The 12217-nt window shown below is 47.5% G+C and overlaps 1 protein-coding gene across 2 annotated transcripts in view; it reads right to left on the bottom strand.

The window, feature by feature from the left end:
* Window positions 1–12217, bottom strand: part of LOC118373360 (kinesin-like protein KIF19) — a 156827-nt gene that overhangs the window by 136499 nt on the left and 8111 nt on the right. The window lies entirely within an intron of this gene.

The following is a 12217-nucleotide window of genomic DNA, read 5'->3' as shown; positions in this document are numbered from 1 at the left end:
GCCTCTCTACACTGGCTTCCTGTCAAAGCAAGGGCTGATTTCAAGGTTTTACTGCTAACCTACAAAGCATTACATGGGCTTGCTCCTACCTACCTCTCTGATTTGGTCCTGCCGTACATACCTACACGTACGCTACGGTCACAAGACGCAGGCCTCCTAATTGTCCCTAGAATTTCTAAGCAAACAGCTGGAGGCAGGGCTTTCTCCTATAGAGCTCCATTTTTATGGAACGGTCTGCCTACCCATGTCAGAGACGCAAACTCGGTCTCAACCTTTAAGTCTTTACTGAAGACTCATCTCTTCAGTGGGTCATATGATTGAGTGTAGTCTGGCCCAGGAGTGGGAAGGTGAACGGAAAGGCTCTGGAGCAACGAACCGCCCTTGCTGTCTCTGCCTGGCCGGTTCCCCTCTTTCCACTGGGATTCTCTGCCTCTAACCCTGTTACGGGGCTGAGTCACTGGCTTGCTGGGGCTCTCTCGTGCCGTCCCTGGGGGTGCGTCACCTGGGTGGGTTGATTCACTGTTGTGGTCGGCCTGTCTGGGTTGCCCCCCTTGGGTTGTACCGTGGCGGAGATCTTTGTGGGCTATACTCGGCCTTGTCTCAGGATGGTAAGTTGGTGGTTGAAGATATCCCTCTAGTGGTGTGGGGGCTGTGCTTTGGCAAAGTGGGTGGGGTTATATCCTTCCTGTTTGGCCCTGTCCGGGGTGTCCTCGGATGGGGCCACAGTGTCTCCTGACCCTCCTGTCTCAGCCTCCAGTATTTATGCTGCAGTAGTTTATGTGTCGGGGGCTAGGGTCAGTTTGTTATATCTGGAGTACTTCTCCTGTCCTATTCGGTGTCCTGTGTGAATCTAAGTGTGCGTTCTCTAATTCTCTCCTTCTCTCTTTCTTTCTCTCTCTCGGAAGACCTGAGCCCTAGGACCATGCCCCAGGACTACCTGACATGATGACTCCTTGCTGTCCCCAGTCCACCTGGCCATGCTGCTGCTCCAGTTTCAACTGGCCTGGGCCCTAGGACCATGTCCCAGGACTACCTGACATGAGGACTCCTTGCTGTCCCCAGTCCACCTGGCCATGCTCCTGCTCCAGTTTCAACTGTTCTGCCTTACTATTATTCAACCATGCTGGTCATTTATGAACATTTGAACATCTTGGCCACGTTCTGTTATAATCTCCACCCGGCACAGCCAGAAGAGGACTGGCCACCCCACATATGCTCTCTCTAATTCTCTCTTTCTTTCTCTCTCTCGGAGGACCTGAGCCCTAGGACCGTGCCCCAGGACTACCTGACATGATGGCTCCTTGCTGTCCCCAGTCCACCTGACTGTGCTGCTGCTCCAGTTTCAACTGTTCTGCCTTATTATTATTCGACCATGCTGGTCATTTATGAACATTTGAACATCTTGGTCATGTTCTGTTATAATCTCTACCCAGCACAGCCAGAAGAGGACTGGCCACCCCACATAGCCCGGTTCCTCTCTAGGTTTCTTCCTAGGTTTTGGCCTTTCTAGGGAGTTTTTCCTAGCCACCGTGCTTTTACACCTGCATTGTTTGCTGTTTGGGATTTTAGGCTGGGTTTCTGTACAGCACTTTGAGATATCAGCTGATGTACGAAGGGCTATATAAATAAATTTGATTTGATTTGATTTGATTATTACCCTGTACATAACTAGGTGATTATTACCCTGTACATAACGAGGTGATTATTACCCTGTACATAACTAGGTGATTATTACCCTGTAAATAACTAGGTGATTATTACCCTGTACATAACTAGGTGATTATTACCCTGTACATAACTAGGTGATTATTACCCTGTACATAACTAGGTGATTATTACCCTGTACATAACTAGGTGATTATTACCCTGTACATAACTAGGTGATTATTACCCTGTAAATAACTAGGTGATTATTACCCTGTACATAACTAGGTGATTATTACCCTGTAAATAACTAGGTGATTATTACCCTGTACATAACTAGGTGATTATTACCCTGTAAATAACTAGGTGATTATTACCCTGTACATAACTAGGTGATTATTACCATGTACATAACTAGGTGATTATTACCCTGTACATAACTAGGTGATTATTACCCTGTACATAACTAGGTGATTATTACCCTGTACATAACTAGGTGATTATTACCCTGTACATAACTAGGTGATTATTACCCTGTACATAACTAGGTGATTATTACCCTGTACATAACTAGGTGATTATTACCCTGTAAATAACTAGGTGATTATTACCCTGTACATAACTAGGTGATTATTAACCTGTACATAACTAGGTGATTATTACCCTGTACATAACTAGGTGATTATTACCCTGTACATAACTAGGTGATTATTACCCTGTACATAACTAGGTGATTATTACCCTGTAAGTAAATAGGTGATTATTACCCTGTACATAACTAGGTGATTATTACCCTGTACATAACTAGGTGATTATTACCCTGTAAATAACTAGGTAATTATTACCCTGTACATAATTAGGTGATTATTACCCTGTACATAACTAGGTGATTATTACCCTGTACATAACTAGGTGATAGGTCAATAGCAAGTCTATGCTCACTGAGCCTGTACATAGTCAAAGATTTCCTTAATTGTGTGTCAGTCACAGTGGTCAGGTTTTCTGCCACTGTGTACTCTCTGTTTAGGGCCAAATAGCATTCCAGTTTTCTATGTTATTTTTTTATTTTCTTTCCAATGTGTCAATACATTATCTTTTTGTTTTCTCATGATTTGGTTGGATCTAATTGTGTTGCTGCCCTTGGGCTTTGTGGGGTCTGTTGCGTTTGTGAACAGACCCCCAGGACCCGCTGGCTAAGGGGACTCTTCTCTAGTCTCGCTATCTCTCTCTTCTCTCTCCGCTCTCTCTTTCGAAAAAGCCACCTGTTTCTGAAAGGGGGTGTTGGGCAGGTAAACACATGAGATGATGAGATGCATCGTGGGAGTTCCATTCCACAGAGAGAGGCTTTATGGACCGTGTTTAACACACAAACAGAGCCCACAGGGAAAAGAAGAGCTCCCCATGTACAGGCTATAGCTTACTTTGAGTGATGTACCGCTCGCTCCCTGTGACACTTAGAATCCCATACACAGAAAGACTCCAAGCCTCCAAAACAAAAACTAAATGGTGATGGTCCCTTCGCTTCATCTACACTGCATGTAAAGAGCATCTTTACTGAACTAATTAATGGTTAAAGTAGCCAATAGTCCGACCCTACTTCCTCTCTATTCTCTTTCTCTCCTCTAACACCGAGCAGATAGATCCTCCCTCTTATGGCAGTTAAAAACAACAACAATGGCCCTGTTGGTCTCCATGGTGACGGACAGGGCCACCCTATAAACATTGTCCCGTGTGCTCCCTGTGTGTGTGGGTGACAGCCCTTCCCTGCCAGACTGCCTGTAAACTGTCCCTACAGCTACTGGAGAGACATCCTGCACGGCACACTATCTGACACATCTCTCAGAGTTCTGCCACTCACACCACCACACCACACCACCACAGACCACCAAACCACACCAGATAGCCTGGCACTGTGAAAATGATTTATACCTCACTCTTCTGGCACTCCATACAATTCCATAATTTAAGTATTTAGCAAATTAGCATGGGAAGCTTATACTATAACAATGTCTTTAAATGTAGTGTCTTTGTCAATTGTTTGTCAAGTTATTCCTATTTTAAGAAAATGCTTAGGAAGACATTGTATACAGTATTTCTGTAAAAGTAGTGGTTTAGTGGGTTGATATCGACTGGGAACAGTTGATTAGTGCGTTGATAACGGCTGGGAACAGTTGCTTAGTGGTTTGAATACGGCTGGGAACAGTTGATTAGTGGGTTGATAACGGCTGGGAACAGTTGATTAGTGGTTTGAATACGGCTGGGAACAGTTGATTAGTGGGTTGATAACGGCCGGGAACAGTTGATTAGTGGGTTGATAACGGCTGGGAACAGTTGATTAGTGGGTTGATAACGGCTGGGAACAGTTGATTAGTGGGTTGATAACGGCCGGGAACAGTTGATTAGTGGTTTGAATACGGCTGGGAACAGTTGATTAGTGGGTTGATAACGGCAGGGAACAGTTGATTAGTGGTTTGAATACGGCTGGGAACAGTTGATTAGTGGGTTGATAACGGCCGGGAACAGTTGATTAGTGGGTTGATAACGGCTGGGAACAGTTGATTAGTGGGTTGATAACGGCTGGGAACAGTTGATTAGTGGGTTGATAACGGCTGGGAACAGTTGATTAGTGGGTTGATAACGGCCGGGAACAGTTGATTAGTGGGTTGATAACGGCCGGGAACAGATGATTAGTGGATTGAATACGGCTGGGAACAGTTGATTAGTGGGTTGATAACGGCTGGGAACAGTTGATTAGTGGGTTGATAACGGCTGGGAACAATTGATTAGTGGGTTGATATTGGCCGGGAACAGTTGATCCGTCGGTTGATAACGGCCGGGAACAGTTGATTAGTGATTTAAATACGGCTGGGAACAGTTGATTAGTGGGTTGATAACGGCTGGGAACAGTTGATTAGTGGGTTGGTATTGGCCGGGAACAGTTGATTAGTGGGTTGATAACGGCCGGGAACAGTTGATTAGTGGGTTGATAACGGCCGGGAACAGTTGATTAGTGGGTTGATAACGACCGGGAACAGTTGATTAGTGGGTTGATAACGACCGGGAACATTTGATTAGTGGGTTGATAACAACTGGGAACATCAGACCAAACTCAAAGCGGGCTCTCATGTGCCATCTCAATCAACCATGAGGTAGTCACCTGAAATGCATTTCAATTAACAGGTGTGCTTTGTTAAAAGTTAATTTGTGAAATTTCTTTCCTTCTTAATGCATTTGAGCCAATCAGCTGTATTGTGACAAGGTAGGGGTGGTATACAGAAGATAGCCCTATTTGGTAAAAGACCAAGTCCATATTATGACAAGAACAACTCAAATAAGCAAAGAGAAATGACAGTCCATCATTAGTTTAAAACATGAAGGTCAGTCAATCTGGAAAATGTCAAGAACTTAGAAAGTTTCTTCAAGTGCCATACGCACTACCCTCTGTAGTTCTATGTGGTCCGAGGTCGAGCAGTTGCCATATCAGACAGTGATGCAACCATGCTCTCGATGGTGTAGTTGTAGAACCTTTTGAGGATCTGAGGACCCATGCTAAATCTTTTCAGTCTCCTGAGGGGGAATTTGGTTTTGACGTGCCCTCTTCACGACTGTCACCTTTCTGACCTTTATTTCCTTTGTTTTGTATTTATTTAGTATGGTCAGGGCGTGAGTTGGGTGGGCAGTCTATGTTTGTTTTGCTAGGTTTTGGGTATTTCTATGTTTTGGCCTAGTATGGTTCTCAATCAGAGGCAGGTGTCATTAGTTGTCTCTGATTGAGAATCATACTTAGGTAGCATGGGTTTCACTGTGTGTTTGTGGGTGACTATTCCTGTCTCTGTGTTTGCACCAGATAGGACTGTTTTTGGTTTTCCACATTTATTGTTTTGTTAGTTATTTCATGTCTAGTTCGTTTATTAAAGAACATGAATAACCACCACGCTGAATTTTGGTCCGCTTCTCCTTCACCACAGGAAAACCCTTACAGAATCACCCACCAACCAAGGACCAAGTGGCGTGGTAAACAGAGGCAGCAGCAACAGCAGCAGCAGGAGAAGTGACAGGTGCAGCAGAAGCAACAGCAGCAGCAGCAACAGCAGCAGCAGGAGAAGCGACAGGTGCAGCAGGAGCAACAGCAGCAGCAAAGACAGCAGCAGGAGAAGCAACAGAGACAGCAGCAGCAGCAGCAGCAGCAGCAGCAGCAGCAGCAGCAGCAGTGGGAGAGGCTGCACTATTTGGAGAGATGGACTTGGGAGGAGATCCTTGACGGGAAAGGACCCTGGGCAGAGCCAGGGGAATATTGCCGCCCCAAAGCCGAGCTGGAGGCAGCGAAGGCAGAGAGGCGGCATTATGAGGAGCTAGCACGTCAGTGCGGCTGGAAGCCCGAGAGGCACCCCCAAAAATTTCTTGGGGGGGGCACAGGGAAAGTGTGGCAGAGTCAGGAGCCAGACCTGAGCCAACTCCCCCTGTTTACCGTAAGGAGCCATGGATGTTATCGAAGCTATCGGCGAAGCTGAGGGCTGAGTCTGAGAGGGTCGAGGAGTTATTGGACAGAATGGAGGAGAGTGAACGGATGGGAGATGAGGAGACACTCGAGGAGGTGTTAATAGAATTGGGGGAGTGTGAAGAGAGAGAGCAGTTGATTTGGCGTAGTATGCAAGGCATTCACCCTGAGGTGTGTGGCCCCAGCCCGGTACCACCAGTGCCGGCACCCCGCACCAGGCTGTCTCTCCATCCCATCAACACAGGTGTTCCCGCCTGTCTGGCACTACCAGAGTTTCCCGCCTGTCCGGCGCTGCCAGAGCTCCCGCTCCTCAGTCCAGAGGCGCCAGAGCTTCTCTGTCCAGCGCGGCCAGAGCCCTCCTCCTCTCCAGCGCCGTCTGAGCTACCCGTCTGCCCAGCGCCGTCTGAGCTACCCGTCTGCCCAGCGCCGTCTGAGCTACCCGTCTGCCCAGCGCCGTCTGAGCTACCAGTCTGCCCAGCGCCGCCAGTCTACCCAGCGCCGCCAGTCTGCCCAGCGCCGCCAGTCTGCCCAGCGCCGCCAGTCAGCCCAGAGGCGCCAGAGCCCCTCAGCCCAGTTGCGCCAGAGCCCCTCAGCCCAGAGGCGCCAGAGCCCCTCAGCCCAGAGGCGCCAGAGCTGCCGCCCCTCTGTCCCGAGCTGCCGCCCCTCTGTCCCGAGCAGCCGGCCCTCTGTCCCGAGCAGCCGCCCCTCTGTCCCGAGCTGCCGCCCCTCTGTCCCGAGCTGCCGCCCCTCTGTCCCGAGCTGCCGCCCCTCTGTCCCGAGCAGCCGCCCCTCTGTCCCGAGCTGCCGCCCCTCTGTCCCGAGCTGCCGCCCCTCTGTCCTGAGCAGCCGCCCCTCTGTCCAGTGGGGTCATTGAGAGGGGTTGCCACGGTTAGAGAGCCACGGATGCGGACAATGAGGCGGACTAAGACAATGGTGAAGTGGGGTCCGCGTCCCGCGCCAGAGCCGCCACCACGGACAGACGCCCACCCAGACCCTCCCCTATAGGTCAAGGTTTTGCGGCCGGAGTCTGCACCTTTGGGGGCGGGGGTACTGTCACCTTTCTGACCTTTATTTCCTTTGTTTTGTATTTATTTAGTATGGTCAGGGCGTGAGTTGGGTGGGCAGTCTATGTTTGTTTTTCTAGGTTTTGGGTATTTCTATGTTTCGGCCTAGTATGGTTCTCAATCAGAGGCAGGTGTCATTAGTTGTCTCTGATTGAGAATCATACTTAGGTAGCCTGGGTTTCACTGTGTGTTTGTGGGTGATTGTTCCTGTCTCTGTGTTTGCACCAGATAGGACTGTTTTTGGTTTTCCACATTTATTGTTTTGTTAGCTATTTCATGTCTAGTTTGTTTATTAAAGAACATGAATAACCACCACGCTGCATTTTGGTCCGCTTCTCCTTCACCACAGGAAAACCCTTACAACGACTGTCTTGGTGTGCTTGGACCATGTTTGTTTGTTGGTGATGTGGACACCAAGGAACTTGAAGCTTTCAACCTACTCCACTACAGCCCCGTTGATGAGAATGGGGGAGTGCTCAGTCCTTCTTTTCCTGTAGTCCACAATCATCTTCTTTGTCTTGATCAAGTTGAGGGAGAGGTTGCTGTCCTGGCACCTCATCCCTATAGGCTGTCTCGTCGTTGTCAGTGATCAGGCCTACCACTGTTGTGTCATCGGCAAACTTAATGATGGTGTTGGAGTCGCGCCTGTCAGTACAGCCATGGGTGAACAGGGAGTACAAGAGGGGACTGAGCACGCACCCCTGAGGGGCCCCCATGTTGAGCGTGGCGGATGTGTTGTTAACTACCCTTACCACTTGGGGGCGGCCCGTCAGGAAGTCCAGGATCCAGTTGCAGAGGGAGGTGTTAAGTCCCAGGATCCTTAGCTTAGCGATGAGCTCTGAGGGCACTATGGTGTTGAACGCTGAGCTGTAGTCAATGAATAGCATTCTCACATAGGTGTTCCTTTTGTCCAGGTTTGAAAGGGCAGTATGGAGTGCAATAGAGATTGCATAATCTGTGTATATGTTAGGGTGGTATGCAAATTGGAGTGGGTCTAGGGTTTCTGGGATAATGGTGTTGATGTGAGCCATGACCAGCATTTAAAAGCACTTCATGGCTACAGACGTGAGTGCTACGGGTTGGGCACTGTAAACTCAGTGAAACCAGTGAGACTGAGCTCATTTATATGTGGCTTCCTGTTCTGACTCCACAGGTGATTTCTGAGGGTTGCTTTTATATAGTCTAATTATGCACTGCATTGGTGAAGGGTCAACAGTAACACCCGTCTGTCTCCCCACTTACTCACCACCACCATGTGGGCTAAATACACACCACTCAGTGGATATCATACAGGGGCTTCCAGGGAAGAGAAGTGGGGGAGTCATAACCCAAATAAGATGGGTGTGTATTCAGTATGATACATGTATGTAGGCTCCATGAGTCATTTTCAGCTGGATATGAATGAAATTATTATTTGTGGTGTCAAAGTGACTATACATTTAAAGAAAAGGGCAATCCAAGTTGCTACCCTAATGAGTAGTGACAAAAACAGTAATAACTAAGGTAAGTTTACTTAACATTTAAACTGCCAACATCTTAAAATGATATGTAACATTAACAACGCAGATATGGTCCTGCGTATTACCTCTAGGGGGGAAATACAATTCCATCTAGCACAGTCATGGCTATCAGACGGCCTTCAACTATCTTCTGTCCCCCACCCACTCAGCAACGATGGAAGGTGGTGCCATTTTTATGGTGTCCCTGGAGCAATTGGGGTTAGGGCACAACAACAGATTTTTCCACTTTCCACCTTGTCGGCTCCAGTGTTCTAACCAGACCTTTAGGTTACTGGTCCAATGCTCTAACCCCTGGGCTACCTGCTGCCCAATCTATATAACCTCCCATCCAAAACAATACGCCAAGGTGCCAACTGTAAACACACATGAACTATAATTCACAAATAGCACCAGCCCAAATGTCATTTAAAGTACAGTTCTCAATGGTGTGGTTCATAACACTCTGATTCTGAGCCACCCATGACTTTCCCTTGTATTTGAAGGACAGGAGGAACCGGATTCACCTCCAGAAATGGCTCTATCCTCATAGTAGGTGGCAGGCAGCAGGCTTAGCTTCCCTCTAAAGCCCCTCAGTGAGCTCATCCACAGAGAGAGAGTGAGAGAAAGCAAGAGAGAGAGGGGTGGTGGGAGCAGGCCAGCCACCAGCACCAACCTAATCGGTCTCAGCATGACCTATCTGGAGGGAGCAGAGGGCGTCATATGGTGCCTGTTGCACAGACACAATCAGGAGGAGGGTGCTTTATACTTAGTCCGTCAGCCATTCAGTGTATTTATGTGTGTGTTAGGGGGTGGAAAGGTGATTTGAGGTGTGAGTGTACTACTCTACACAGAACCACTCACAAAATGTTTCTATTCTTTCACCTTACCTTTGTTTTTGTAGAGCATAACATCAACCATGTATGTCAAGTTGATATTGTTTTATTCTACCAATGAGAAAATAGTCACCAACAATGTTGACAGAGCTGTTGTAAAGGGAAAGGAACATTGCCAGGACCTCACTCTCCAACTAAGGTGCATGGATTAGGAGGCAAACTGTTGTACACTCTTCCAGGCAGTGTCAGCAAAAATACACCATCCCACTGGGCACATGCTGAGCCTACTCCTGGTGATGACATCATGACATCATGAATTGCTTTTGAGAATCACACGCAGACAGGCAGACAGGCAGACAGACAGAAAGCTGGGTCTCCATCCCTCACTCACAGTTAAGGCAGATTATCTCCACCAAGACTAACAACAAATGAGTGATGACAGACTTATTATGAGAACCATAGAGATCACATCACTCACTTAGGCCATTTAAAGGATCTCTATGATGTGAGCCATATCAAATCTTTCACCAGAATAAGCCATGTTATCCTAGCCTGTGCCTAAATGCTGGTCTGTTTCTGGTCTCCAGCCAAGTCCTTATGGAGTTGTCATGCCAAGCCAAACGTGAGAACAGCTGCCTAGTCCCTACAGTAAATCACCCGTTAAGACTTGGACAAGCTTAGAACTCCTCATCCAAATCAGTCACAATACCTGTCATCATCATTTTCACCCTCCTCCTCATCACCATCAAGTGGTCTCAATGAGGGACACACCTGGAAGCTTCTAATTGGCTCCAGATAAATATGCTCCCCAAGGACCCAATAGGAGTACTGCATTTTCCCTGTGCTGCATATCACAGATTAACTTCGTGGGTCATGCTTTTCAATGAGGAAAATTCATGAACTGAATGGAAATAGAACGAAAGCCAACTCCCAACTCCATAGAGACTGAATACCTCAGGTCAGGTGTGTGATCTGGCCAGAAGACTTGTTAAAGGCTATCTGAGATGTTCTCCGTATTGACAACAACACAATAAACTCACAATAATATATTCTCTATGTCCATAATAATGTCAGAATGAAAAATTGTGGGTCTCAAATTGTGGCTACATCAATGACAGGAGCATTTCATTACGGCACAAAGCTGTTTCACACACATCATGTCCTCCATTGCTACAGTACAGAACTGTCTTGGCTGCCTCCTTTCTTCAGAAGGATTCCAATTTCCTTCCTCTATCAGAGAAGTCACTCTCTAAGCTATAACAACCCACTGAGCCACCCAGTGGATGGAAGCACAACACTTAGAGCTCACACACACGTCTCACACAGAGACACGTCTCACACAGACACGTCTCACACAGAGACACGTCTCACACAGAGACACGTCTCACACCGAGACACGTCTCACACACAGACACACACATCTCACACACAGACACGTCTCACACAGAGACACGTCTCACACAGAGACACGTCTCACACAGACACGTCTCACACAGAGATACGTCTCACACAGAGACACACACATCTCTCACACACAGACACGTCTCACACAGAGACACGTCTCACACAGACACGTCTCACACAGAGACACGTCTCACACAGAGACACGTCTCACACAGAGACACGTCTCACACACAGACACACACATCTCGTACACAGAGACACGTCTCACACAGACACGTCTCACACACAGACACACACATCTCTCACACACAGACACGTCTCACACAGAGACACGTCTCACACAGACACGTCTCACACAGAGACACGTCTCACACAGACACGTCTCACACACAGACACACACATCTCTCACACAGAGACACGTCTCACACAGACACGTCTCACACAGAGACACACACATCTCTCACACAGACACGTCTCACACACACGTATATCACACACGTCTCACACACAGACACGTCTCACACACACGTATATCACACACAGACACGTCTCACACACACGTATCTCACACACGTCTCACACACGTCTCACACACACACACGTCTCACACAGACACACACGTCTCACACACACACACACACACACACACGTCTCACACACACATCTCACATACAGACACACACCCTAGGGCGGCAGGGTAGCCTAGTGGTAAGAGCGTTGGATTAGTAATCGGAAGTTACTAATTTGCAAGTTCAAATCCCCGAGCTGACAAGGTACAAATCTGTCGTTCTGCCCCTGAACAGGCAGTTAACCCACTGTTCCTAGGCTGTCATTGAAAATAAGAATTGGTTCTTAACTGACTTGCGTAGTTAAATAAAGGTAAAAAAACACATATTTTTATAAATGTATTTTTTTTAAACACAGTTATCCACAGCACTTGGTTGTGATAACTGAAAAGTGCATGCAACTGCAGATACATTATAAATGTGTGAGTGGATGTGAGAGAGGCCTGAAATGGAAAAAGAAATGGAAACAGACGCAAGCACGCACATCACGCTGCTTGCTTAGCGAGTACCACTTTCTCCTGACTCAGTACTCAGTACCCCTGCCTCACAAACACACGTGACCGTCTTCATCATGCTTCTTAACCGATCGTGCCACCTCAAAAGCTAGCTAATGAGGGGACGTAAGCAGGACACTTCAGGCTAAGGAGTATGTTTCAAACATCCTCATGTGCTACACACACACACACACACACACACACACACACACAC

Source organism: Oncorhynchus keta, chromosome 2 (assembly GCF_023373465.1).
Source record: "Oncorhynchus keta strain PuntledgeMale-10-30-2019 chromosome 2, Oket_V2, whole genome shotgun sequence".
In the NCBI taxonomy this organism is placed as follows: domain Eukaryota; kingdom Metazoa; phylum Chordata; class Actinopteri; order Salmoniformes; family Salmonidae; genus Oncorhynchus; species Oncorhynchus keta.
Note: the sequence above shows the minus strand (reverse complement) of the source record. Positions and strands in the feature narration are given on the sequence as shown.